This window comes from Phalangium opilio, unplaced genomic scaffold (assembly GCF_054372755.1).
Source record: "Phalangium opilio isolate 3A_F unplaced genomic scaffold, DU_Popi_V2 ptg000540l_1, whole genome shotgun sequence".
Taxonomy (NCBI): domain Eukaryota; kingdom Metazoa; phylum Arthropoda; class Arachnida; order Opiliones; family Phalangiidae; genus Phalangium; species Phalangium opilio.
In genome coordinates, this window is record NW_028324244.1 from 195,249 (window position 1) to 222,837 (window position 27,589).

A 27,589-nucleotide genomic window follows, 5' to 3' on the forward strand; every position below is an offset into this window, starting at 1 on the left:
CAAAAATACACTCGCTAAAACACTCTGAACCCTCGAGTCTTCAACCCACGAGTTAGTAAAGAAAAACGCTTAAAGATAACCTGCCAAAAACTCAAATCGCGGAGAACTTTCTGAATATCAAGGACAATTTTAATAATACGACCTTGTTTTCAATAATTTATACCCTTCTCGCATCTATACGTACATACCTACAACTACAAAAACAAATACAACAAACTACGGAGTGGCTTTCGAACTGATTTGAATTAAAAATTAAAAATAAAACCAGAAGAGTTCAATTAGCAACGTTATTTCCAATTTTCTACTAATTAAATGTTTATTTTATTGCTAATTAAAAATAGAGGAAGAGCAATTAGTTACTTGCAAATTAAATTATTATTATTATTATTGAGGTCAAAATCGGAATTAGGTAGACGTTATGTCTCTTTAATTGAAATCTAATAATTATTTATTAAAATAATGAACTCCAATTAACTAAAGAGGCGATCTTATAAATAGATAATATATTTTGAATTTTGGGTATTGTAAATTCGTATTTAAGATAACGAGCGAACTTAATTGCCACCTTAATTAAAACTTAAGACATCATTTTTTATATATAATTTGATATCGTAAAATAAAAATAATGATATCACCCTACTAGTCCCAAGAACAAAATAATATTCCCAGTAACAATAAGAATGAGTAAAAAGATTCTTAACCAAACACCATACCAAGAAACAAAAAAATGAGGCCAATATCTTTTCTAAGAAATAAATAAAAAAAATTATTTTATTTGCCGGTCGACTGTCATTTCTAAATCCCGTAAATTCAGTTGTGACATCCTTAAAATTAACTATATTTTCTTATATGTAAAATGTCTTTACTACTACAGTATTTAACTCCTTTCAAGACTTAAACTTAATTACACAGTCATAAAAGAAGTTGCCACGGAATTTTCAGAACCAAATTCCCTGACTTTTCCAGGTTTTCCCTGACCTTTTTCTAAGATTTTCCCTGACCTTTTAGGCCGAAAGTGTAAATGTTTACAGCACGTTTTAAGTAAATTAAATAAACTCTCTACACTAAGTTATCCACTGTATTTGTTGCACCAAAATGAATAAGAAACATTTTAACTATAAATAACAATCTAAGAGATTTTTTTAAAGGCATTTACTTTATAAAAACAATTCTAGACAGCATTTTTAAGGATTTCTCTAGAGTTTTCTGTGTTAAGAGAGGATGAGGAGAAACTTTCATTACTCTTTAAATAAAGACTTATCCCCAGAAATTTTACCCACTAAAATCAAATTCCCTGACTTTGCTGAAATTTTTAAAATTCCCTGACTTTTTCGGTCCATTTTTTAAATTCCCTGACATTTCCATGTTTCCCCTGACCCGTGGCAACCCTGCATGATAATTAGGTTAATTTTATATCAAAACAAAAAGCGGTTTTAAAATAAAATTTCAATAAAAAAGAAAGTAATCAAGCTCATTGCGGAAGATGAAAATTTAATGATTAATTAAATTGACTTGAGAAGGTGGTCCCGTCTCCCACGCGCCTTAACTAAACCCTAGGACGAGGGATAACCCCTATGGTTACTGCTAATTGGTTGTTCTCTCTCTTAGGGTTTAGAAGAAGGGAAAAAACCTATTAGAGGAACATAATGAAAATTATTACAGGGGGCTGGTGGGGGCTACCCAAGGGATACAGTTATGGCGGCTCTCCACCCTTAACTACATTAAAACCAATGGTAATGAAACACGGGGTGCCATGGCGCCACTAATCTCTAAAATTTATACCAACCAAAGGCGTTTCCTAATTAACTGTAGGGGAACTAGAGAGAGAGAGAGAGTTTCCAATGTCAGGATCATCCAACATTTGAGATATCTAGCGTTCACCAATTCACCACTCCCAAGTCAGGACTCGGAACTCGGGGGGATGACGCGTTGAGGGGTAGGATAGTTAATTAATTTCTTAATGGGGGTTTTTATTTACTGTATTTACTTTCAAAAAGCAAGCGTTAGACATCCCAATCTTAATATATAAAGAGAAGAAACTGGGGTCCTATGTCGAGGGGTGAGCCACTCGGCGTACTAAAATTATTACAAATAACACGTAATTGGGGGTACAAAGAATCTGGGAGTGAAACACCCCTCGGTTTTTCGTAATAAATAAAAAGGCAAATTAATATAAGTTATTAAAAGGAGAATGGTTGAGCTCAGCCGCCAAAAAAGTTTCCTTGGCGAACACGTAATTAAGTTTCATACTTAAGAATTAAGTACATTACGTTGGTCGTGATATTTGGGAACGTTGTTTCTCCAAAACTAACCCGATCTTCCCACAGTTACCAAATCCTACACGTTGAGAATTATCCGGATTAGGCTTAGCTTGAATCGTGTTACATAAAGTTAAAAAATAAAACAGAAAAAAAGAGCTACAAAAATAATCACCGTCTTCACGCTCTAATATTATTGCTCGAAAAAATGCGTAACACGTGAATTTTTTTTTCAAGGTTTTTTTAAATGGTATTCGGTGTTGACCCCGGTTGACCCCTTGTCACGCGTGACTCGCTTATTCGCTGGACCCAACACGTTTTTTTTTTTTTGAACTATAATATTCAATTAAAATGGATTTAAATCGTTCGTACGCCCTTACTGGTACCGCGTGGTGCAATTTAGAAGTACAATAGAAGGTGGTGGCCATTTTAAAAATTCGAAAAAAGATAGGTCAACAAGAACGATTCACTCTTATTTAAAATATATACTATTGGTACTTAAAGTATAAACTTAAGTAAGCGTTTCAGTGTAACAACAAAGTCAACAAGCTTGTGTTTTGATGAACTCTTGCACAAAATTTTGACAGGGCATGCATTAAAATTCAAATGTTTTAATTCACGACCGTGTTGTTGTTATAATTCAATTAACTTTTCCAATCCACTTTAAACAACCAAAATTTCAACACAACTTGTATTATATCCTATTTCCTTACAAGGCTTTCCGGCATAGAGACGGAAAAACCAAGTTGAACTTGAACCCATTTCGCATAAATATTATCACTGTTCATTATTGACAAATTGTTTAATGTCGTAATTATACTTTCGCTGGTTTCCTTTCCCACGTACGCAATTCCCAAAAAGAAATGATTTTTAAATGACAATGTTACCTTCGCAATCCAAGTCCAGAGGAGCGTTGAAGCACGACATGGCCACAACATTACGCATGGTGAAATAGTTAATTGCCCATAGTCAACGAAAACAAAGACTATAGCAAAAATGACAACCAATATACACGGAGTTTATAGTTGATTACAGCTGCTTTTCTACACCTACATTATTACTATCACTATTCCATTCATTGATTGAAGAAAGCGGGAAACAGTATAAAAGCGGGAAAAACTGCATGCGCGGCTTGCTGGCTTGGCTTATGGAAACCGACTGAATGACGATGCTCGCGACGCGAATTTCAGAGAGAGAGAGAGAGAGAGAAAGAGGATCGCCAGAAGCTGAAGCCAGTTTTCACGGGGGGATGGAAGAAAGGGGGGAAAAGAAGTTCACGTGCCACGTGACCTTGAAATATCGTGAAAAGAAGCCGGTTTTTGGCTCGCTTCGTTGAACCAAAACATTTTTCGAGTTGGTTGGTACTGTGTAGAATATATTGTGTATATTTTGAGGTTTTTGGACGGGCTAGCCAGTTCGGAAAAAAATATAATATAATATAATGGTCAGATAAGAAAGGGAAGAAATTTGGATGGAGAAATCGTGACCAGTACGGCTGTAAAAGGATTTCTTTTATATCCCGAGACTACGTAGGCCTACCTACTTTGAAATATCAAATATACAGCCTGTATAGACCTAAACCGAGTTTAGAAGAAAATACTTAGGATAATCACGGCGCAAAATTTTTACAACTTCATAAAAAATTATGATAAATTAATCCATCCAATCGATGTCCATGTAAGTCTTTTTGAAACATCTTTCGCGAGACACAAATTACCAATTTTCCTTCCTCGTTGAACTTTTTGAAAGATTACATCGAGGAACGTGTTTGGATCTTATTTCTAAACATATTATGATCTATTTTTATAACGCAGTTTTTTCTAGGCGGATACAAAAGATGGGGAATGACATTTTGGACCGTACAACATCCAAGAGGAGAGAAAAAAACTTGGATAAACAACACGTGTCCGGTATTCTATTTTGTTTTCGTATAGACCCATGGGTCCTCGAGGAGATGAGGACAGAAGGAAAACTCTATATACTCATCCCCCTGGACGCCCCGCCCCTAGAAATATTCCCGAATTAGCTTAGCTTTCTCCCATCAACCAGAGAGAGAGAGAAAGAGAGAGTGAGAGAGAGAGAAAGAGGAGAGAGGGAGAGAGAGAAAGAGAGAGAGAGAGAGAGGAGAGAGAGAGCGTAGTGTGAGAGAGGGATGTAAGAAAGGAAGCTCAAGATGAGGAGAAGGATGGATGGATCAAATCCATCCGTGATACAAACATCCTTGTCCTCTCTCTCTCGCAGACCAGACTTCACGCGGTGACAAACAATAATGAAAACCTCAAAACCACGGGAGTAGTGTATGTATATATATAAATTGATGTCTAGTCTGAGTTCCACCCCCGCGTCATCCATCTATCGCCGTTTATTCTTCTTCATCCGGAGCTAGTTTCGCGGGACAAGAATTTTCAATTTTGTCCTACGGGGTCGAGGAACATCTTGGTTTGGGTAGAGTGAGGGGACACAAATTCTTTTCTTTTGTATTGTCAATGACGCGTAATAGGAGTCACGTGATGTTCGGAATCCCAAGTCTAGACACGATACAGGGTTGCCACAGATTTTTAATTTCAAAATTGCCTGACTTTTCCAGATTCTCCCTGAGCTGGTGCGCCATGACTACACATTTTCTCAAGTTGGTATGCAACGGAAATTCCCTGACTTTTCCCATCCTTTTTCAAATTCCCTGACTTTTCCAGTTTTTTTCAGGATTTCCAGGTACTGTGGCAACCCTGCGATATAAGAGTGAAACACTCTTCCTACACGAATTTCAAAGGCCTAAATGTTTGAAAATTTTACAAAATTTAATAATATAAAAAACGATTTTTTTATAACCATATCTTTGTATGAAATTGATTTTAAACGACGTAAAATGCTTCAATTTTTCCCATTTTCTTTTCGAGTATCAATCGAAGTTGAACATCCAATGAAATAAAATAAAATAAGGAATTTCTTTTCTTTTCGTTTATTTCTCAATATTTTCCATAAATATTTTAGATGCCATTGCCATCAGGGTAAGGGATCAAAATATTTATTCCGACCAGGGATAGATTTAATTTTAGAAGTAGGAATGGACTTCAGTCCGACTCATAGACCACCCAGTATAGAGCCTCTCCCTCCAACACGTAACGAAAAGTTTAAATTATCTTATTGGCTGACTTAAACTACGTTTTGATGACGTTGCTGACGGGGACGGCGTAAAATACGTAATTCCTTTTTACCTCTGTGGCTATGATCCGCCTCTTCTTTCATACCCCCCTACGTCCCGTGGAAGGGGGTCCGGGACTTTGATGCGCGCCCAGATATTAATCTGTTCTCCATTCCTACTTCTAAAATTAAATCTATCCCTGATCCGACAAAATAGTTGGAACTATTTTCCATTTTATCCTACGACTTACATTCTTGATATTGACCATTTATGATGGGGGGAGATTTTTTAGAAACATTTGTATCGGGTCATCACCTCACCATCCGTAAAACCTCGGTGCAGGTTCCCTCAGTGCTTTTTAATACAGATATAAAATTCATAACATCGTTTCGAAACCGCCGCTTTTAAAACGTTATTCCCCTCATAACAAACCATTAAGATGGGAAAGGTCAGATAAAAATTCATAACAGACTGAGTGAGTGAGTGAGGGCTTCCCCTATATCGAGAGAGAACGCCAAAGTACCCTGAGATCCAGTAAAAACATCAAAAAAATAAAATAAAAAATAACTAGCGAGGAAAATCAAGTACAGAGCTTCTCCGCCTATAAATTAACTCCCAGAGCCTATAAGTTTAAGTTTGCATTCATAAGTAGTGAATTATCACGTGAATAATGATTTGATAGCAGTCAATAATTTCTGTAAATCAAATCAGGGATAGATTTAATTTTAGAAGTAGGAATGGAGAACGGGACGGTTAGTATTTACTTCAACAGTCCGACTCATAGACCACCCAGTATAGAGAGTACTCTCCCTCTAACACGTTACGAAAAGTTTAAATTATTTTATTGGCTCACTTAAACTACGTTTTGATGACGTTGCTGACGGGGACGGCGAAAAATAGTGACGTAATTCCTTTTTACCTCTGTCGCTATGACCCACCCGCCTCTTCTTTCATACCCCCCGTCCCGTCCCGTGGAAGGGGGTCCGGGACTTTGACGCGCGCCCAGATATTACTCTGTTCTCCATTCCTACTTCTAAAATTAAATCTATCCCTGATCAAATATTCATATTACAACTTTATCAAATTTAATTTGTGACACTTCATTCAACATTCATGGGAAATTTGAATTAATTCATCGGGATCCGTAAGAGTATTAAAATAATTTCAATCCTCCCATCCCATAAAAAAACTTAAAAGACGTTCTTAAACGCTCTTTACGAATATCATCGTGGGAGAAGTTTTGTAGTTCAGAGAGTGGGGTCTCCTCTCCTTCGTGAGCCCCGTGCGGAAATCAAAGTAATATCACACTAAGCCTAACGCCAAGGCTTAAACGAATCAGACGCGGAGAAAGCAAGCATCGATCCGTTAGACTTAAAAAAAGTTACTACCGTCTAAAATTTTCTAACTAACACCAGGGACGCGTCGCGAAAAGCGAAAACCGACGGGGTCAATACGAGAGGTCACGGGGAGGATAGGAAGAAAAGGGATTTCCTAAAATGTCAGAAGACTATACTATTACGACAGACTTTTAGGGGGAGGGGAAGGGGCACTTATGTACTAGCTTTTTCTCTTTCGCAGACTTACGATAAGTACTGTATGTACCACGGAGGAGCGCATTAGTGTGGGCGGAGATTTAGCAAAATGACGTACGTCGGAACAGATTCTTTTTTGGGAGGAAGAGGAGGATTGTCAGATGGGAAAAATGAGAAGCGGAAGTCCGAGGGATTAACGACAGAGAAAGGAATCGGAATTGATCTAAAAAAAGATGGCTGATGATTTTGTGGCCAAATTCTGTTTTTGTCAGGATTACGAGGGTGGATGAAATAACTGGAGGAATTGGGCTTAGCGACGACTACTTAAAAACCATCCAGCTTCCGCGGCGGTTCATATTCCGGTGATAAGTGTCACGTCGAACCAAACCCGAGTCAAAAAAAAACGGGGTGAAAACCAGATCAAAATAGATCATACAACGGAGCGTAATCGCCTAATAGGGTATTTGCAAGTGGGTTCCCCTTTCTTAATAAGGCATAACGTTAAACGTAGGTTCCATTCAAAACCTCGTGGAACTAAAAAAATCTACCTACGATATAGCAATATTACGAAACCTTAAAAAACTAGAAACAAGAAACAAACATCATTACACCAAAGATGAACGACCACGGTAAAAAAGTTAACTTTGGTTTTAAAAGTTAGTTTTTAACTTTTTTGTTCAAAGGTTTTCTTACGGTAGACTAGAAGTAAAGTTAACATTTAGATTAAAGATAAGACGAACATTATCTCCCAAACAAAACGAAAATATCCCTAGATAATGGCATCCATCATTTTACTTAGGTATATTAATGATAATTTAAAGAAAAGATATCTTTCTTTTGACCCCAATTTTCACGATGAAAACAGATCGAGAGATTTTGGGGAGAGGTTGCACCCACTATCATTACGGTTCGGCCATCTTGGGGGTCAGAGAGCTAGGGGTGATAAATATCTCTCTCGTTCGATACCCAAGATAGAAACGCTAGAGGTTATCACCGTTAACTTTGACCTTTTTTCGAGACCCCTATAGCTAAAAAAAGAAATCTCTCTGTGATGGGTGATGGACGATGGACAGTGGTGCTTACGTTACAAGCTCGAAGAAAGGAGGGGCATTATTGGCAGTGCGCTTAAATGGCTCTTTAAGAGCCAAAGTTCTATATCCTCTTATGCCATACGTGGTTAGATGTTTTCGCGGGAAACGCCTTACGTCAGGCGGTTTTTTACATTTTTTTATGGGGCCTGAACCTTTCAAAGGTACAATGGCACTCGCTACGAGAATGACCGATTGATAGATAGCCTTTTTTCTTAAACGGCCACTCTGTCAGTTAGTGAACTCAAAATCAAAGCTAAAAATATATTTTCCATTAAATCTCGTAAAATTATTATAATAACTTTGGAGTTTGGATATAAATAACCCAGTCTGACATGATTAAAACAAAAGGTCATAGGACCAGGGTTCGTATGAAATTTTTACATTGAAAATCCCTGACTTTTCCAGGTTATCCCTGACCAAATTTTGCCGTTATCCCTGACCATTTTAAGGTGTTTACTAGAGCCCACTTCATAATTACACCTGGCTCATATTTAGCATTGCATGAAGAATGGTTTGATATACCAAACAAAATCCCTGACTTTTCAAGAAAATGTTTTAAATCCCTGACTTATTCAGGCCCCGTACAACAAACCCTGGGTCACGTGACCCATACGCGGACACGCGCTTGTTTTCAAATGGTCACTCTACCAAATGACCTCCCAATAACCCAAAAGAGAAAAACATCATATTACCAGGGAGCTACATTACACATCTCTGATATTTTGGTAAACAAAGGTCAGAGGTGACACCATGCATACGCGGCGTAAAAATACTAACAACTCCCACGATATCATTTCACGGATGAAATACAACGAGATTGGAATGTTTTAAAGAATGTACATGTAGCCTACGCTAATTAATTAAAAACTTTATTGGTTGGTCAAAACTGAACTGCGGCTGTCATATTGGAAAAAAAAATATTCAGTTATATCGAATTTCGGAGAGAAGAGAGAGAGTGGGAGGAAGAGAACGCGGACAGTTTTAATTTGTCCCTGTCAAAAACTCTTAAAACATTTCGGCTGGGTAATTTGAAACGAAACATCTGTCAAAAAGGGAACGTCGCTTCGCAACAAGTTGGGTCAACTCAGGGCTGCTTGTTTTGCTAGCGAAATAAATGCGTTCTACGCCGCATGAGTGATCACAACGAATGATATTAATGATTGGACCATACCATACAGGGTTCGTACAAATTTATTGGAATGAAATTCCCTGACTTTTCCAGGTTTTCCCTGACTAAATTCCACAAATTTCCCTGACCATTTGCAATAACTTAAATGGCGAACATATGTGAAAACCAATCTCAATTCACTCGAATCATTTTTGCACGAGTTTTGTTATAAAAATAAGCCAACTGTTTAGTTTAAATTTAACTTTAAGTAAATCATAAATAACCAGAGCGGCGAGCGAAGCAAACTCCGCGAATTTGGGGCTCTGGTCAAATCTCAGACAATGGTCACCCTTATACTGTCATCCAGACTTTCAATTTCCCTCCAATATATTTTTCCCTGACATTTTAGATCCATTTTCAATTTCCCTGACCTTTTAGGTCCATTTTCAATTTCCCTGACCTTTTAGGTCCATTTTCAATTTCCCTGACTTTTCCAGGTCGTGTACGAACCCTGCCATAACGCCCCCTTTGCAAGAAGTACCGACTGCAAAACGAGATGCATACACAAACACACACTTGGGGAGAGTGTACTGTATGCATGGCAATGAAAGAAGTCTGTCTTTATCTCTTTGGAATATAATAAATACGGGCAAAGTTCCAATGGAAACACTAAGAACACTTCCTGCATGGCAGCGTGAACAGAAAATATAAATAAAAATAAAACCACCTCGTTAATTGGTTTATTTAAGCGCGGAGACAAAAATAACCGCCAAGAAAAGAAATGGGGTTTAACATAACCGGCCGGTAAACATGTTTTCCTTTTAATTTTTTAAGATAATAAATGACCCTCGATTAGCTATAGCGGTCAGGGAGTGGTCATGGTCAATGGCTGGCCTCTTGGGAAGAATTAGAAAATAAACCCACCCAAATTGCGTGTAAATCTAACGGAAACCGACTCACCCTGTATTATGATGAGCTATAAGTTTAATATGGTTTTAACTGGACGAGGGTCGAAATACACGAAGCGTACCCGCATTACTTGACCACAACCCAATAATAATTTTGGGGCTAAATTAATACTTTGTTCGGTGTTAGGCGAGATTAGATCTAAATTATAGAGGCGCTCCGTTTTTTTCCCTATTAAAGGAAACCGTTACTATAGACAGACACTAGATATCGATTGAGGGTGGGGAGTTAGAGGGGCTAACCCCGAAATTATCCCGGAAATAGATGAATCATAGTAGGGGGGTCACCCTGACCGTGTTAGGGACGGTTGGTAAAGTATCATTTTTGCAAACTAGGCTTTTCTACACGATAGGAATTTCATATTATTTAAAAAAGTACCGTCTCTCTTATAAAATATTTATACTCTCATTATGGAGGGAGTATGTCTCTAGGTTAAGTCGGGAGTCAAAATCGATTTTGAACTTGGGCGCGAAACAGTCTGGCATTTTAGAAAGAAACCGCTCGATTTATCGACCCAGAGATGGTTGCGATCTCTAGCGGAGAGATTGTTAACTTTAAGACAGCGTTGGCGTTTCCAAGAATGGGCGAAAGGTGGCGCTAGTGTCTCAGACAGCGGGTGGGATGTTGTCATATATTTTTATTTCTGATAGCTATGATTCAGGGATGGGTGTGTACGTAGGAGAATCCTTTTATCTTGGTAACAAGTAGATTGTCAATAGTTCAATGATTTTTGCTAGAACTGTTGTTGATTTCCATTTTGACACTTTAACACTGCGTCACCTCAATTCCACTCTAGACTTAATCCTCTAACTATAACCGTATTAAATCCTGATTTCACTACTCCAGGGTTGCCACGGAATATTCAGAACCAAATTCCCTGACTTTTCCAGGTTTTCCCTGACCTTTTACTGAGATTTTCCCTGACACATTAAGTTTTCCAATGTATTTTTGCACCAAAATGATTAAGAAATATTTTAACTATAAATAACAGTCTTAAGAGATTTTTTCAAAGGCATTTACTTTACAAAAACAATTCTAGACAGCATTTTTAAGGATTGCTCTAGAGTTTTCTGTGTTAAGAGACGAGATGAGGATTAATTTTCATTACTCTTTCAATAAAGACTTATCCCCAGAAATTTTACCCACTAAAATCACATTCCCTGACTTTGCTGAAATTTTTAAAATTCCCTGACTTTTACCTGATCTTTTCAGCCCATTTTTAAATTCCCTGATTTTTCCAGGTTTTCCCTGACCCGTGGCATCCCTGTACTCCTAGCGCTTTAACATTTTCAAAACAGGCGCGTGGAACCGAGTACATCGATTCAAATCCATACTCCCTTTAACTAAATGAAGCGTTACTAAAAGACAGACAGAGATCAAACCTCATCAGTTATCCAGTTATATACATTGTTGATAACGAAAAGGAGTAGGATAGGATAAAGACAAAGAGATCAATGAAAGGAATCAATGGTTCGTACGTCAGCTTAGCAAATATCAAACAATGAACTTCGGGTCAACAACAATGAAAAGTATAATGACTATAGGGAATGGGGCCAACTAATTACATCCGGGGCTATCTCTTTACCTTTTTCCTTCCTTTCGTGGTCTTTTTCCTACAATATATAGTTCTTATACCTTATCTTATTCCAATAATGGTTGCCCTTGGTAACCAGCCCTTTTCCCAGACTTATCCGGAGGATGATGATGGAAGAGGCTGGGGATGAATTCGACCTCCTCCCCACCCTTGTTTTATATTTGAGTAAGAGAAAGAGTTTATCCTTTGAGGGAAGAACTTTCCGTTAGTCTTATACAGCAGAGACGAGGAACCCTCCCAAAAATTTGACTTCTATATAGTCCTTGCTCGTTTTACATAAAACCAAGAAGTGATATCTAGTTTATTAGGGAGAAGGTATAAGATGCCTACGTATTCGCGCGCCATAGTCCTGCAGTCCCCTGTTCAAATTACAGGGGGCGGGGGACGTAAAAGGAGGCCGGGTTATTTCGCCTCTCCTCAGTCGGAAAATATGACTGTAATTTTCCCGTCATTCGCGTCGCCGCGCTGACGTGAGCTTTCAAGAACCAATGAGATGCTGGCTGGTTGTAATTTAGAGGCGGCGGGGATTAACTCCGGACCTACGTAACGTTTGGAGTTTTGGACTGGAGATAAAGCTAGATTATAAATGTGGGGCGAATTTATACCTTCTCCCTAATAAACTAGATATCACTTCTTGATAAAACCCATACCTGAGTACATCAAATTTTGCATACGTCGGAAAGATGCGGAAAATATAAATTTAAATAGGATTATTCAACGTATGGTCCTTTAAATGACGAAATTCGTAAGATATCTCTAACGACATTAAGAGAGCAAAATGCATGGTCGGCTATGAAAATACGAAAGAGGCAGTACCTAGCCTTCCACTCCACTAAATTCAAGATAAAAATAGAGTACAATGCGAATATACGGCTAAAAGATTTTTCTTTCAATAGATCCTTAGCTATCGTGCTAGCTTACGTAAAAAAATGTTGAGGGCACCCGCATAATCTAAATCTCTAAGGCAGCATCTTCCAACGGTCGGTCAGACTCAGCAAGAAGCCCAAGAGCAAAAGAAAGAAAGATGAAACCCTTTTCTCTTTCAATCCCTTATTCTATAGAAAAATACAAAAATCTCCGGGTATTGTAACGGGATTGATGAAAAAAAAGTAGATGTCAAGAGTGAGAAGCTCCAAGAAGAAAATTTTTTTTTTCCGCGGTGGATTTTTGCTCTCGGGCCTCTTTAAGACGAATCTTTCAACTGCACTTGAAACATTCCCCCAAAAAAGAAAAAGAAGAAGAAAACAAGATGGCCCAAGGGTTGGGCCTTAATAGTAGCCACATCGTTATCTATTTAATTAGTATACCAAAATAAAAAGAAAAGAAATATAAAGACCCTGCCTCATTCCTGACCCTTTAGAGATAAATTACGGAAGAAAACTCGGTATTTCTGTCAAACCCTCGTGGTGCAGTGGTAAAGTGTCTTACTGCCGCGTGAGCTACCCGGGTTCGAATCCCGGCTGCGACCAAGAAAAATTTTAAATTAAATCTGTAACCGAGCTCAGTTACCTCTATGGATGGGTTGAGGTAGTATCGAATTCCTTTTTAGCTAAAATCTAACGATAACGAAAGCGACAACCCCGGCCAGTACTACAATTACTACTACTACAACTACTACGGCTCGGGTTAAACTAATAGCCTATCGTATTGGCTACGATGTGGCTAGAAAAAAGGAAGACGAAGGTTAAAACGAATCGATTTCTATGCACTCCCGTACGTATCTTAGCGATCTAGACCGGCAGAGATCGTGCTAAACTAAGGTGGCGGTGGCGAACAGGGATTGGGAGAGGCTGATGATGGGAAGTCCAAGAGGAGGAGAAGGATGACAGAGGATTCGATAAAGAAAGAAAAGTATTTTCAGAATGGTTAAGCCTTTCTTCTTCTTTTTCTTCTTCCCTATTTGGCGAATGCGTGGGTATGTCAAGTTATATAATAAAAAGACCGTCCATAACCCGAAGTAAACGCGTCTCCAATTTACAAACAACATTACTCTTATCAAATTAATACAGAGAAATACATTGCCAGGCTTATTCTATCAGATAAATGTCAATCTAAACTTCTAGTTAAGTATTTCTGGTACCAGGGAGCCCACTCATAAATTTAAATTCCTTATAGGAAAAATAGGAATTTTTTTCCGGAATTATAGGATTTTATAGGAGAAAAAATGTGTTTTTATAGGAAAATATAGGACTAAAAATGCTCTAATATAATACAATTTTGGGCTTAAACTATGTAGAAAAATCACAAAAAATAAAAAATAACAAATTGGATTTTACTTTGAAAACTCAGAAGAACTTAATTAAAATATAACATAATATCATAAGTAACATAATAAACATAAGTATGACTCTTCCTATGTAATAATGCAAATTTCCAAATGAAACCTATAATCAACACTGATACTCTCACTTACATCAGGCCAGGACTTGCAACCCCGTCGAGTACTTCATGCTGGTCTTTGGCGAATGACATAGTTCTACAATTTTAGCCAATCACAATAAACCATCTCCTTGAACGTATTTGTGTCGGAAATAGCTCGTCTGCTATTTATTGTACAAGCTCGCGCGGTCGTCGCGGTGTTTGTATTTTTGACTTTGAGATTGCCATAAGTCGGATATTTCAGCACCAAAAATGATAAGCCTTTTGAAGTCTAAATATTCGGTAACTAAATCTACCCAGTACAATTTTCAACTTCGTAACGTGGTCGCGCTAAAGTCAGTAAAAAGTCAATACAGATCAACTATATAACCAAGGCTTAGTACAGTTGACTCAAATCTCAATGGCGTCTCTTAAAACCTCTGAACCGGATTTCCGATATGGGGCGGAAGTCGCTTCATTTTCCACCGCTAGGGGTCTCTGTGCTGGGCGCGAACTTATGATGACGTAAAAGGCCCGAAAATAGGTTTATAGTTAGTTTTGGCTAATTGTCATACTTATGGTTATTATGTTACTTATGATAATATAATATATAAAAAATCCTAAGCGAGCTCCACAATTTCGGTGTCTATTCAAATGTGATCTCGATAAAAAAAAAGCTAAATTTTGATAAATTTGATGCTAAACTATACGAAAACGTCGACTAAGTGTCAAAAATATAGGATATTATAGGACCTTTCATGAAATTATAGGATAATATTATAGGACAGGTTCAAAAATATAGGAATTTATAGGAATTATAGGACCGGTGGGCTCCCTGTGGTACGTATATCACCAAGAAGCGATATCGAGTTTACTAGGGAGGTTTAAATTCGCGCGCACATTTCTAGCTTCATCTCCAGTCCAAACGTTAAGTAGGTCCGGAGTTAATCCCCGCCGCCTCTAAATTACAACCAGCGAGATATCTCATTGGTTCCTGAAAACTCACGTCAGCGCGGCGACGCGAATGTCCAAAATTACAGTCATATTTTCCGACTGAGGAGAGGCCGGCCTCCTTTTACGTCCCCCTTGTATTTTGAAAGGGGACTGGGACTATGGCCCGCGCGAATACAAAGGCATCTTATACCTTCTCCCAAATAAACTAGATATCGCTTCTTGATATCACTGGGTCTGGGTCTATGCCAAGTCCCGTGAGATTTCCAATAACGAAGCTAGCGTTCCACTCCGAAGTACTCTAGTTGCAACCTCGCCCAATGGTCATTAAATACACGTTCGAAACCGATTGTTAAATCCAGATATTAATGAGACTTCTATCCTTTATAGAATTAAGGTTAACGGGGGAACAAGGCGTGCCGCGTGCTATTACTGACAACCACGAGATCACTTGATCGGCCACTCGCTACACGATGGGATACGCGCCGCTATGGCTTCCGGTTCAGACGCCTGCAGTAGGCTAGTGTCTTATCGACTAACCCGGATTGATTGGATCAAAGTTTAACGCACGATTTTCATTACATTCCGCAGGTTTTCTTTCTTTTTTCTTCATTCGGTCTCTCTTAAATTAATTGGAAAGTGAAAAATAAGAGCCGAGTTTTATTTGATCCAAATTAATTACTTTATAATTGCGAACCAGGGATAGATTTAATTTTAGAAGTAGGAATGGAGAACGGTTAGCATTTATTTCAGTCCGACTCATAGACCACCCAGTTTAGAGCGTACTATCCCTCCAACACGTAACGAAAAGTTTAAATTATCTTATTGGCTCACTTAAACTACGTTATGATGACGTTGCTGACGGGGACGGCGAAAAATAGAGACGTAATTCATTTTTACCTCTGTCGCTATGACCCGCCTCTTCTTTCATACCCCCCCCCCCGTCCCGTGAAAGGGGTCCGGGACTTTGACGCGCGCAGAGATATTACTCTGTTCTCAATTCCTACTTCTAAAATTAAATCTATCCCTGTGCGAACCTAATAATATTTACTATCTCTATTTTAGAACCATAGATAAACAATTTCACTGGAAAATTATTTTCAATTTGGGCTGAATAAAATTTAATTTAATTATACCGTTAAAATGGTAATAAACTTAAATAAATATTAAGATCTCAAATCAGAAAATTCTGAGAACAAATTAAGTTACCATGCAGAATTCCAGATTAATCGGGGTTGATATAAAATTAGAGCAATTCGTTAAAACTCAAATGGTACCTTATAAAATTAATACAACGAAACTAAAATCCTAGCTAATAAAGATAAGCTATACTCGGAAGCTGTGGGGAAGTTTTAGGCCAAGATGTAATGTAGGTCAATCCGCTCTTAAAATCTAGTATCCAGTAGCGGCCGAGGCTTAGCGGCCGAGGCTTAGCGGCAGATACGGACTATAGAAGAGGAGTATATAAAGAATTTAGCATCACGATGATAAGTAAATATATATATATATAGGGGAGATCTCGAAATAGTGTTCCTGCACTCTATGGGAATAAAGTTGCTTCAAAACCAAATGTGAGGAAGCCGTACATCTAAAGGTTCCTTTTTAGCTTCTTCAATTTATTAATATAAGATTACTCCGTTATTTATACGTCTTTCGAGAGCCAGCGCGGAACTCGTATATTTGTAAGCCTCCCCGCTAAGCCTAAAAGGGGAAATGAATTGAAGGGTTCATGAGCGTAATATAGTTATATCTGGTATACCCGAAAAGGCTTAAAATGTAGGTCAAAAGTTTAGTGCTTGGACAACATTAATACGGCGCCACTTGAAATATTTTTCAGTCACTTTAGAAAATAGGGAGCTAACAACTGGCTAGGGGGAAGAGATAGTCTGACGTCACACAGCCCCCCTCTGGTTGGCATTTTTGCGCGTAGAATACCGTTTCCAACAGTTAGGGGGGATGAAACTCCAGTAAGAGATAGAAGGGTGTGACATTTCAGGGTGAGAACTGTTAGCTCCCTATAGGCCTATAACAAAGTCCAGTACTTTCAAAGTGACAAGTAACGTAAGGAAGGGTTGTTAAGCCTAATATGTTTACAAAGTCTCTGCAAATTTAACGTTACACTCAAGTAACTAAATTTTACAACCTAAAACTTGGTTTATAATATTTTAAGCAAACCCAACAGTCCGTAAAAACATCGCGAAACCATTCATTAGAGTATATACATGTAGACATAACGGGTTGTATTATAATTCCCTCATTAAGCCTTGCTTCTCAATTATTTCTCAGGCGCTACTGGCTTTAAATTCACGCACGGCTAATTAGTAAGGCCCCGAGTGATGATGGATAAACTCGCTAATTAAAACCCAACACAAAGCAATTCTAAATTTATCCCTATCGAAGACGGGGTAGTAAAAACGTTACAAAGGCCTAAAACCAATTGAGAAGCGATATCTAGTTTACTAGGAAGAAAGTATAAGATGCTTAAGTATTCGCGCGCCATAGTCCTGCAATCCCCCTTTCAAAATACAAGGGGGGACGTAAAAGGAGGCCGGGCTATTTCGCCTCTCCTCAGTCGGAAAATATGACTGTAATTTTCGTCATTCGCGTCGCCGCGCTGACGTGAGTTTTCAAGAACCAATGAGATGCTGCATGGTTGTAATTTAGAGGCGGCGGGGATTAACTCCGGACCTACGTAACGTTTGGACTGGAGATAAAGCTTGATTATAAATGTGGCAAATTTATACCTTCTCCCTAATAAATTAGATATCACTTCTTGCTAAAATAAAACTAGAAAATAACGAGGTATTGAACAAAACTGGTTTGTTAGTTAACGTCTAGCATCATTACTTGCGAATTCTTTTTTCAAATCTTTATAGCAAGCAGATGTTTAATTGAGTGTGTGAATGTCTTTTCAAAGTTTGTGGGTCTTAAGGTAGGTAATAATATTTTTTATATATAGGCCCTATATATATATAAGTATAACTTGTAACGTAACAAACGACCTTGGTTGGTCGCGTTTGATGCGGACATTTTTAAATTAAAAATCGAATAAAAAATGATACTTTTTAAGTGGGTAAGACTTTTAAGGGTAGTTCGGATGGCGAGGTTAGGTTAGGCATCTGGCATGGAGCGAGAGAGAGAACGAGCGGGCCAACGGAGACCACCTGCCCCATATTTAGTACTAAAAGGGTGGACTACCCTCCTCTCCTCGACCAGGTGTTTAAGATTGTATTGGTATTGGTTTTAAAATTATCACTGTAAAGGAACGGATTTTTTTCAGCGGTGAAACACACGTGTAGGCTAAAAATACCAATAGTGTTATCCCAGGGTTGCCACGGAATTTTCAGAACCAAATTCCCTGACTTTTCCAGGTTTTCCCTGACCTTTTAGGCCGAAAGTGTAAAGCAAGTTTTTATGTGCTTATAATTAAATAAACTCTCCGCATTAAGTTTTCCAATGTATTTGTTGCACCAAAATGAATTTTAGAAACATTTTAGCTATAAATAACAGTCTAAGAGATTATTTTAAAAGCATTTACTTTATAAAAACAATTCTAGACATTTTTAAGGATTGCTCTAGAGTTTTCTGTGTTAAGAGAGGATGAGGAGAAACTAGAATCATTACTCTTTCAATAAAGACTTATTCCCAGAAATTTTACCCACTAAAATCAAATTCCCTGACTTTGCTGAAATTTTTAAAATTCCCTGACCTTTTCGGCCCACTTTCAAATTCCCTGACTTTTCCAGGTTTTCCCTGTATCCCTATCGCAATTTCAAAACATTTTCAATTGGTTTTTCTTCTCTCCATGGCAACTACGTGAAACGGTTTAAAATAAAAAGTTATTATATAATAAGTTTAATAGGTGTCTCGACACGTCCAGGGACTCCGGGAGACTCGACAGTCGACACTATCAATCACTCCGGTACCCTAGACCTAGATCCCTAGCTAGACACAACCGGGGTCAAAATCCGCACGAGAGAGCTAGGCGTTTAACCTTTTTAAAAATTCAAGTACCACGACTCCACGAGTTTCCGAAATCGCATTTTAGTCTTGGCGATATATTTTTTAAAATGATAGATATTTTTAATCTCTTTTCCCACACTTTCAACCGAGTGTTCTTCTTCTCTAGCCGATATAAGAAATAATTTTATTTTTATAAGAACTCAGAAACGTAGAAATACGAGACCAGTTACCTCCCAGAAGCTGCACTGACATCAATAGATGTCTAAAACATTTTTATATAAAATGACATCTAGAAATTTATAATTTTGAAGTAGCTATGAAAACTTAAGGAATTTTGGATTAAAAAGACCTCTCTTTTGCTAATATTTTAGGTCAATGTTTTAAATATTTTACTTCAAGTTCTGAACTTCTATGTATCTATCTTTAGTCATAAAGTATCCATACAGTTGTTGGTATGAAAGTTATGTAAAAATAAAAAATGTCATCTCAGTGAATATAGCCTACAACCAAATTTTTTTCTTCAAAATTTTTTTCTTTGGGGTATCAGTCTGTCGTTTTTCGGGGTACCCCCTAGGAAGGATGACCTTATTTGACCCCTGGCTCGAAGTACGCCACAAAGCCGCGCGTTTTACGCAAGTTCCTCTATAGAGGGGGAGATTCTGGAACCACGTGAGTGATGCCTTCCCATTTCTTGGAGAGAGGGAGGTCAAAACGATAAGACGTTCTGAGCTTGCTTGATTATTATTTTATTTTTCTCTTTCTCTCTCTTTCAACGTTTTTTTAGGAGAGAAGGAGAATGGGTGTAATGAACTGATTTTCGGTCCCAAGAAATCGGGGAAAACATTTCTTACATTTTTTTTTATATTAATCTTTATGAATGGGAAGGTTAATTTCTTTTAGAAACTAATAATAAATAACCACAGCTCACGCAGCAAAAAGCCTAACAAACAACATTGCAGGGTTCGTACTAAATTTTTACATTGAAAATCTCTGACTGTTCCAGGTTATCCCTGACCAAATCTTGTCAATATCCCTGACCATTTTAAGGTGTTGACCAGAGCCCCTTCGTCACACCTGTCTCATATTTAGCATTGCTCGAAGCATGGTTTGATATACCAAACGAAATCCCTGACATATCCCTGATTTTTTGGGAAAAACGTTTTAATCCCTGACTTTTTCCACTAATATTCATATCCCTGACTTACCCAGGTTTTGCAGGTTATCCAAGTTCCGTACGAACCCTGCCATTGCTCTCTGGGACCACTATATACCAAGCTAAGCCTGGGATGGAACTATAGATCCAATTCTGTCTTTAAATGTTCTCTGTCCTTAAATAGGTTCTTGGAGGTATATTTTAAAACGCAATTTTTTTAATGATGTTACATCGTATCTCATAAATCTAACCGTTAAATGTATTATGAAAAGAAATTCGAGCAAAGAAAAGATGAAGCAGCGACACAAAAACATTCCTGCAACCAAAATATATTTGGGCGGTATAGAGATTTCGTGCCGAGTGGGAAAAAGATGAACGCATTATGAAAAGAAGCTTGGAAAAAGATTAAATATCAAAAATGAACGTTAAACCGTTTTTTTTTCTTTAACTCCGAGATGATACCACGTGAAATATCCCATATTCCAGCTTTTAAATATGGATCGCCGACGCTAGTAAAAGGAGCTTGGAATTGAAGGAATTTTTACTTGATTCCGAAATATATAAAAAAAGGGGAAGTAGTGCGACAAGAATGAATAAACTTTTTTTTTATATTTTTTTAATGGTTCCGGATAAAGTTTGTTCCATGGTGACATCCCTACATTAACGTATTCCTTAGGACGTTACAAAAATACTAAGATAGCTTTTAGGAGAAAGGGTATAATCTTCAGTTGAAACCCGAATAGAACTTCAGAAAGAATCGATAAACTAGGGAGGGAACAAAGACCTTTTTCTTCGTTTCAGGCTGGCCAAACTTTCCACTCAAAACTTTGGATTATTTAAGAGCAATCTTGGACCTTCCGTTTTCTAAAAATAGCCACCACTGTCGCAAATTGTCGAGTAAAGGGGGGAGGGGGCAAAACATCTCGAACACATATAGGCCTTCTTTAAGGTCAAAACCAGCAATTACAATACAGGGTTGCCACGGAATTTTCAGAACCAAATTCCCTGACTTTTCCAGGTTTTCCCTGGCCTTTTTAGGCCGAAAATGTAAAAAAAGCTTATAATAAACTCGATCTACATTAAGTTTTCCAATGTATTTGTTGCACCAAAATGATTACGAAACATTTTAATTATAAATAACAGTCTGAGAGATTTTTTTAAAGGCATTTACTTTATAAAAACAATTCTAGACAGCATTTTTAAGGATTGCTCTAGAGTTCACTCTATGTTAAGAAGAGAGGATGAGGAGGAGAAACTTTCATTACTCTTTCAATAAAGATTTATCCCCAGAAATTTTACCCACTAAAAACAAATTCCCTGACTTTTCCCTGACCTTTTTTGCCCATTTTAAAATTCCGTGACTTTTCCAGGTTTTCCCTGAGCCTGCTGGATATTTTAAAATGTCTCTTAAATTAAATTAAATAAAACTCCCTAAGATATCTCTTAAGGGGGGGGGCGCGTTTTACGTTAGTTACATTTCCATGGAAAGAAACCCGAAATTTTAATCAGAACGGGGTAAAAAGGGCTAAAAGCGAATCGTGTCTCGGATTAGTTTCGCGGTTCGAGAGACGTGGGCGGAATTTCTAGACCGGATATACCGGTGCTACGAATACGAAATAAGGCTCTGAAGATTGGATCACGAACTAACAACACACTGCAGGGTGCGGATTGGATTATAAGTATATGACCGGGGTGAAATCGCTTCGCCAATGCTTTCGAAACGGATTGAATTTGGTCGGATTTTCTGGGCGCTGGCGAGGAAAGCTGATTTTAGAGGCCATTATCCGAAAACCAACAATACAATACCCATTTAAACGTATCGATTCGAAACAAAGGTGCTTTCTCTAATTTAATAACAACATGTAGAGATGGAATTGATCGTTTACGAGTCAATGAACTCAAGGGATGTAATGCCTCATCATAAATAAACAAACAGAGGGCCTCGCAACCAATTCCATAATAGAAAATGAAAACTTATACGTCAGGGTTCGGACGAAATTTTTCCATGACTTTTCTAGGTTATCCGGACCCTGACCAAATGTTGCCTATATTCCTGACCTTTCTAACAGGGTTCATACAACTTTTGGAAAACAAATTTCCCTGAGATTTCCAGGTTTTTCCCCATATACTTACCTGAGTTTTCCAGGTTTTTCCGTATATGGAGTATTTTATGGAGCAAACGTTAAAGAAGGAGGGGGGGGGGAAATAGGACTATAACATACTCAAAGGACATCGCCGTACCTCTAATAGAACCACAGTTACGAGCCTCCAAAGTTTAGTGTAATGTTAATCCTATGGAGGGGGGTATGTTGATGAACATTTTGCTTAATTACTCGGCCCCTGTTTGACGCAAATTTCCCTGATATCCCTGAATTTTACTAAAATTTCTAAATTTCCCTGAATTTTCCCTGAGGTTTTTGTCAAGTATTTATTTCCCTGAATTTTTGTCAACTATTTATTTCCTTGATTTTTCCAGGTTTTCCAGGTTTGTATGAACCCTGTACCAAACAAAATCCCTAACATATCCCATGACATATTAGGAAAATGTTTTAAATCCCTGACTTTTTCCCCTATTTTCCATATTCCTGACTTATCCAGGTTTTCCAGGTTCCGTATGAACCCTGATATATGTATGTACACATTGGCCAATATCTATCTGATTCTCAAATCATGATACGTTCCTCCCGATCAAATTTACCTAAAAGCAGCAGTGGGAGCTAGAGAAAGGTCTCTAGTCTCTTAACTATAAAAGCCTAGAGAGGCATTCACCATTGTTTCTATAGTGGGCATACACTTATAGGCGTCGAGGAGTACTTATAGCTCGACGCGGCGAGAAAAGCCATTATCAATTTACCTCAATCCATTTGACAGCGATTATGGCGTGGATGCTATGCTACTAGCACAGACCTCTCTCGCTTCTTCTATAATAAGCGACACTCTCTTCCCCATAATCCATTAGTACACCAGTTACCGCCGTCTTACACTTACGTAACACGCGGAATAAAGTACATGAAGTGTATAGGGATAGGTATGGGACGTGTTATACGCTTTAGCTGTAGAAGTAATTTAGGGTAACTCTTTTTGACCCGTCATTATGCGGTTATCGTCTCTTCGGGCTTCAAGAGGCTTAGTGCCAGCTTAAAACTTCCAGACCCAGTTCTCAGACTATGGAAGTAAACAATTAAGGTAAAAAGTTAAGGCAGAGAGAAAGAGAGAGTGAGAGAGAGAGAGAGAAAGAGAAAGGGAGAGAGAGAGGTAGAGAGAGAGAAAGAGAGAGAGAGGTAGAGAGAGAGAGAAAGAGAGAGGTAGAGAGAGAGAGGTAGAGAGAGAGAGGTAGAGAGAGAGAAAGAGAGAGAGAGAGAGAGAGAGATGTAAATCACTGGTGAAATTCGCGGTGTACATTTTTAAGTCAGAGTTTTTGTTTTAGTCACTGAAATTTAGCAATGAAATCTATAAGAGATTACATCGTGAAATTTACGTTAGTGAGTTCCCCCTCGATTTTATCATGGTAAAATAAAGTTAAAAACAATTTTGAGCTTAAGAGCTGGCTAGCCGGCTTATTTTGGTTCAAAGTGTTAATAGAAGTCCCTGCAGTTTTGGCTCGGCCTTTATGCAAAAAGCGATTTGTGCCAAATTTAAATAGTGTTCATTCTTCCGGAATATGTTCGGACACTCCGCAAAATAGGCCAAACCTTTTTGCTTAAAATGGAGCAAAGTTAAAAGGGGGCTAATTCAAAGTCGCCAAGCTTTTAACAACTTTTAATGGTTCACGTAGGCTATAGCTCCGACATCTCTTTCATCCTAAAACGTCACGTGTCCACTTAGAGAAGATGAATATGATAAAAGAAGAGTGGAAGAGGAGCATTCTTAAGGGTGTTTTATTTCTCCTCCACTCCTTTCACTCTATTCAACGTTACCAACGCTAATCATCAGGAACATTAGGTATAGTCAAGAAGTGATATCTAGTTTATTAGGGAGAAGGTATAAACTCGCCCCACATTTATAATCTAGCTTTATCTCCAGTCCAAACGTAGGTCCGGAGTTAATCCCCGCCGCCTCTAAATTACAACCAGCATCTCATTGGTTCTTGAAAACGCACGTCAGCGCGACAGACGCGAATGACGAAAATTACAGTCGTATTTTCCGACTGAGGATAGTGTAGCGAAATAGCCCGGGGACTCCTTTTACGGCCCCCCCCCCTTGTATTTTGAGAGGGGGACTGGGACTATGGCGCGCCAATACTAAGGCATCTTATACCTTCTCCCTAGTAAACCAGATATCGCTTCTTGGTATAGTAAAGAAAACTTCACCATCCCGAATATAAAAAGCTAAATTGAATATTTTGTCAGAAAAACAAAATCGAGGAGCTTGATGGCTACCGTTTCAAAATTGACTCTCACTGACGTCATACAAGGAGCTACAGGAAGATGGGTATCGTTACTTAAGCCTGGTTAAGCCTTAGATTAACGAGAATAATAAATAGACGTTTTCTAGGGCGTAGCCTACCTTAGTTTCGTTTAATATTAGAGAGGACTGGACAGGTCGTAAATTTCAAGCGTGTTTTGGCCTATAATGTTTCGTGCAATGTCATTCGGGTGCTGCTTATCTCACCACCACGTCCGCCGTTCGCTTTTAACCTGCAAGTCGCCTAACCAACCAAGCAACTTATTATTTATTTAAATTAGAGATACGCAATTAGACAGAGAGCGCTAGCGCCAGAGCACGTGACCGGGATCAGGCGCGCATTTACAATCAGAAATAAATTAATTGTTGTAAAATTTATCAAATAACGGATTAAACAAACCAGATTTTGATATAAGAAACTAGAACATCAACTTCCTTTGGTGGGTTTCATACTGAATCCTGGTAATTACTTAAAAGCCCGCTAGGAGGGTGGAGGATTTTGTTACCTATACGTTTACTTAATTCCTTTCCGTTGGTTTTCCCGAAGAAGACGGTAAGACGTTGGTATTATATTAACGAAACGTAATTTTTAAGCGGAGTTTGCACCACTGAAAACCCTATATTATTCCCCATGGAACGAGCTAAGTTATAGTCAACATTGGATGAAATTACAAATACACTTGCCCCATCACGCGAGCTAGGGTTTTGGCGCGAATCTTTTTCCCTTACCCATCTTCATTATTAAAACTTGTCTGCCATTTTTGAAAGAGAGGGTTTCCCAGGTTGCGGTATCCCATGCAGTGAATATGGAATTACATTGTTTTAATGTACTCTTCCCCATTTTAGTACATACAAGAGTGGGCTGGAAAAAGCTATAAGAAACCCAAGAAGGGTATATTATTATTCGCATCTTGGTAAGTAAAGTTTGGGAGTATGAAGGAGGTTCTAGGGGATTATTTAAGACGTGACTTTGTACAGAAGCTATACGGTTTGAGAAATTCCACGCGCGTGTCCCTTTTTTCAGGGTTAATTTAATCTCGCAACTGTCAAGTGAAATATTGAATTAAGTGACAGCGAATTTAGTAGAGTAATCTGGTAAGTGTTCAAATTAAATAATTTGGTTAAAAGGAATCGCGTGAAACTTTTCACATCTCGTGAAATGTCGAGAGAGAGAGAGTGGCAACTCAAGAAATATTAACTTAATTTAAAATAATAATCATTAATGATATATAAAACTTATTCGCGATGTACCGATTTTTCTAGTTCTTTAATTACCGTTATAAATTAAGAGATAAAGTTATTGAAACAAACAAAAACACCTTGTCAATTTCACTGGAAGTAATTCAATATTTCGGAATGAGGAAAAGCAGCACTGTTATCTAATACCTATATTGATCAATAAATAACATTAATACTCTATATCCTGAGATAAAAATCGTATACGTCGTGTTTACACAAATATCTTTTACGATTCCATTCACGTATCTCGGGTCTTGGGATTGGAGGTCGTTTCAAAATTATCTTTCCTCGGGTAAGTTAAGCGAGTTTACCGGATAAAGAAAGTATATATTTATATATACGCCAGCAAAACCTGATGACGTTTAATGATTTAACTTGGTATAGAACTGGTTATGAATAAATTCCCCTATAGCCCCGCCCCCTATCCCCCCAAGACACTCTACATATGTAAACAGTCGACGAGATTACAAAAATTCCTACATCAATCGTAAAAACATTTATCGAAAAAATAATATTGTAGAAAAAGAACTTTTGCCATAATACATTTTTTCCAGCAAAAGTATACAACATTAATTCCAACCAGGAATAGATTTAATTTTAGAAGTAGGAATGGATTGAACGGTTAGTATTTACTTCAGTCCGACTCATAGCCCACCCAGTATAGAGCACCTCCCTCCAACACGTAACGAAAATTTTATATTATCTTATTGGCTCACTTAAACTACGTTTTGATGACGTTGCTGACGGGGACGGCGAAAAATAGTGACGTAATTCCTTTTTATCTCTATCGCTATGACCCGCCTCTTCTTTCATACCCCCCCCCCTTGGAAGGGGGTCCGGGACTTTAACGCGCGCCCAGATATTACTCTGTTCTCCATTCCTACTTCTAAAATTAAATATATCCCTGTTCCAACTTATAAATTTTTCTGTTAAGTTCAGCATGGTTTAATAAATAGTTATTTATTATGGTTAATCAACTCATCTTTGTAGAAAATAAATAAACCAGTACCACCAACTCCCTCCCGTAGCCCGAGGGCATCCCAACAAGCATGTAGCCAATCCCAATTTTTGATTACGGAAACATGACCCCCTAGTCTCCTTAATCGCTTTTTCAACTACAAAGACGAGTATGGTGGAAGGGGAGAAACCGTGCATTATAAATGTAATACAAAATGCATTATCCCCCCGCCCTTGTTCAAAGTAAACGTTTACTCTGTGAAAATTGTACAGTAATCATTCTGATTCATGGAGAACAATTTCCTAGACGGTACAAGGGGATTTATTGTAGGAGGAATTGTGGATAATTTTTCACGTGCATTATAGCGGTAAAAAAAACGCGGGAAACCAAACCAACCGCTCGCGCGCGCGCACTTAGACCCCAAATAGGCCGAAAAACATCTGCTGTTTGTGTGTAAATGCTTGGTTGGTTGCTTTGGCTTCCTTCCTACAATTTGACAACGCGACTTGTCAGTAGTATTAACCAAGGATACCAACGCGTGGTTTACAGGGGAAAGTGGACTAGTCTCGAGGGATGGCATTTACTTGGGGGCAGAGGCATGTGGAACTTGCTAGGAGCAGTAGGAATGGGATAATGAAACACGCTGCATGGCCAGTTATTGTAAACGCGATTTTCTCAAAAAAACTGATTCCAAGTTCTGTCAGAGGATGATTGTTTAGAGGATTTTTTAACAGTCGCCTATCATCATGACCTGGATATCGAACCATTAAAATTTCCCGAATTTCTTTCGTGACAGCCTGAAGTATTACGTAGTACGTACCAGCCCACATTTTTCTTTATGAAAAACTATGTAATTTCCTCGAGGACCGTCT

General features: G+C 38.2%; 1 protein-coding gene and 1 long non-coding RNA gene across 3 annotated transcripts in view; one reads left to right on the forward strand and one right to left on the reverse strand.

The window, feature by feature from the left end:
• Positions 1-27,589, reverse strand: part of LOC149588512 (SLIT-ROBO Rho GTPase-activating protein 1-like) — an 82,422-nt gene that overhangs the window by 23,201 nt on the left and 31,632 nt on the right. The window lies entirely within an intron of this gene.
• Positions 17,764-20,539, forward strand: LOC149588513 (uncharacterized). 2 transcript variants are annotated; one of them, XR_016379946.1, is made up of 3 exons: positions 17,764-19,923; positions 20,173-20,310; positions 20,389-20,539. It is a non-coding gene; the product is annotated as an uncharacterized LOC149588513 (long non-coding RNA). The 2 variants fall into 2 exon arrangements; XR_016379945.1 differs by having other exon boundaries at positions 17,764-20,310.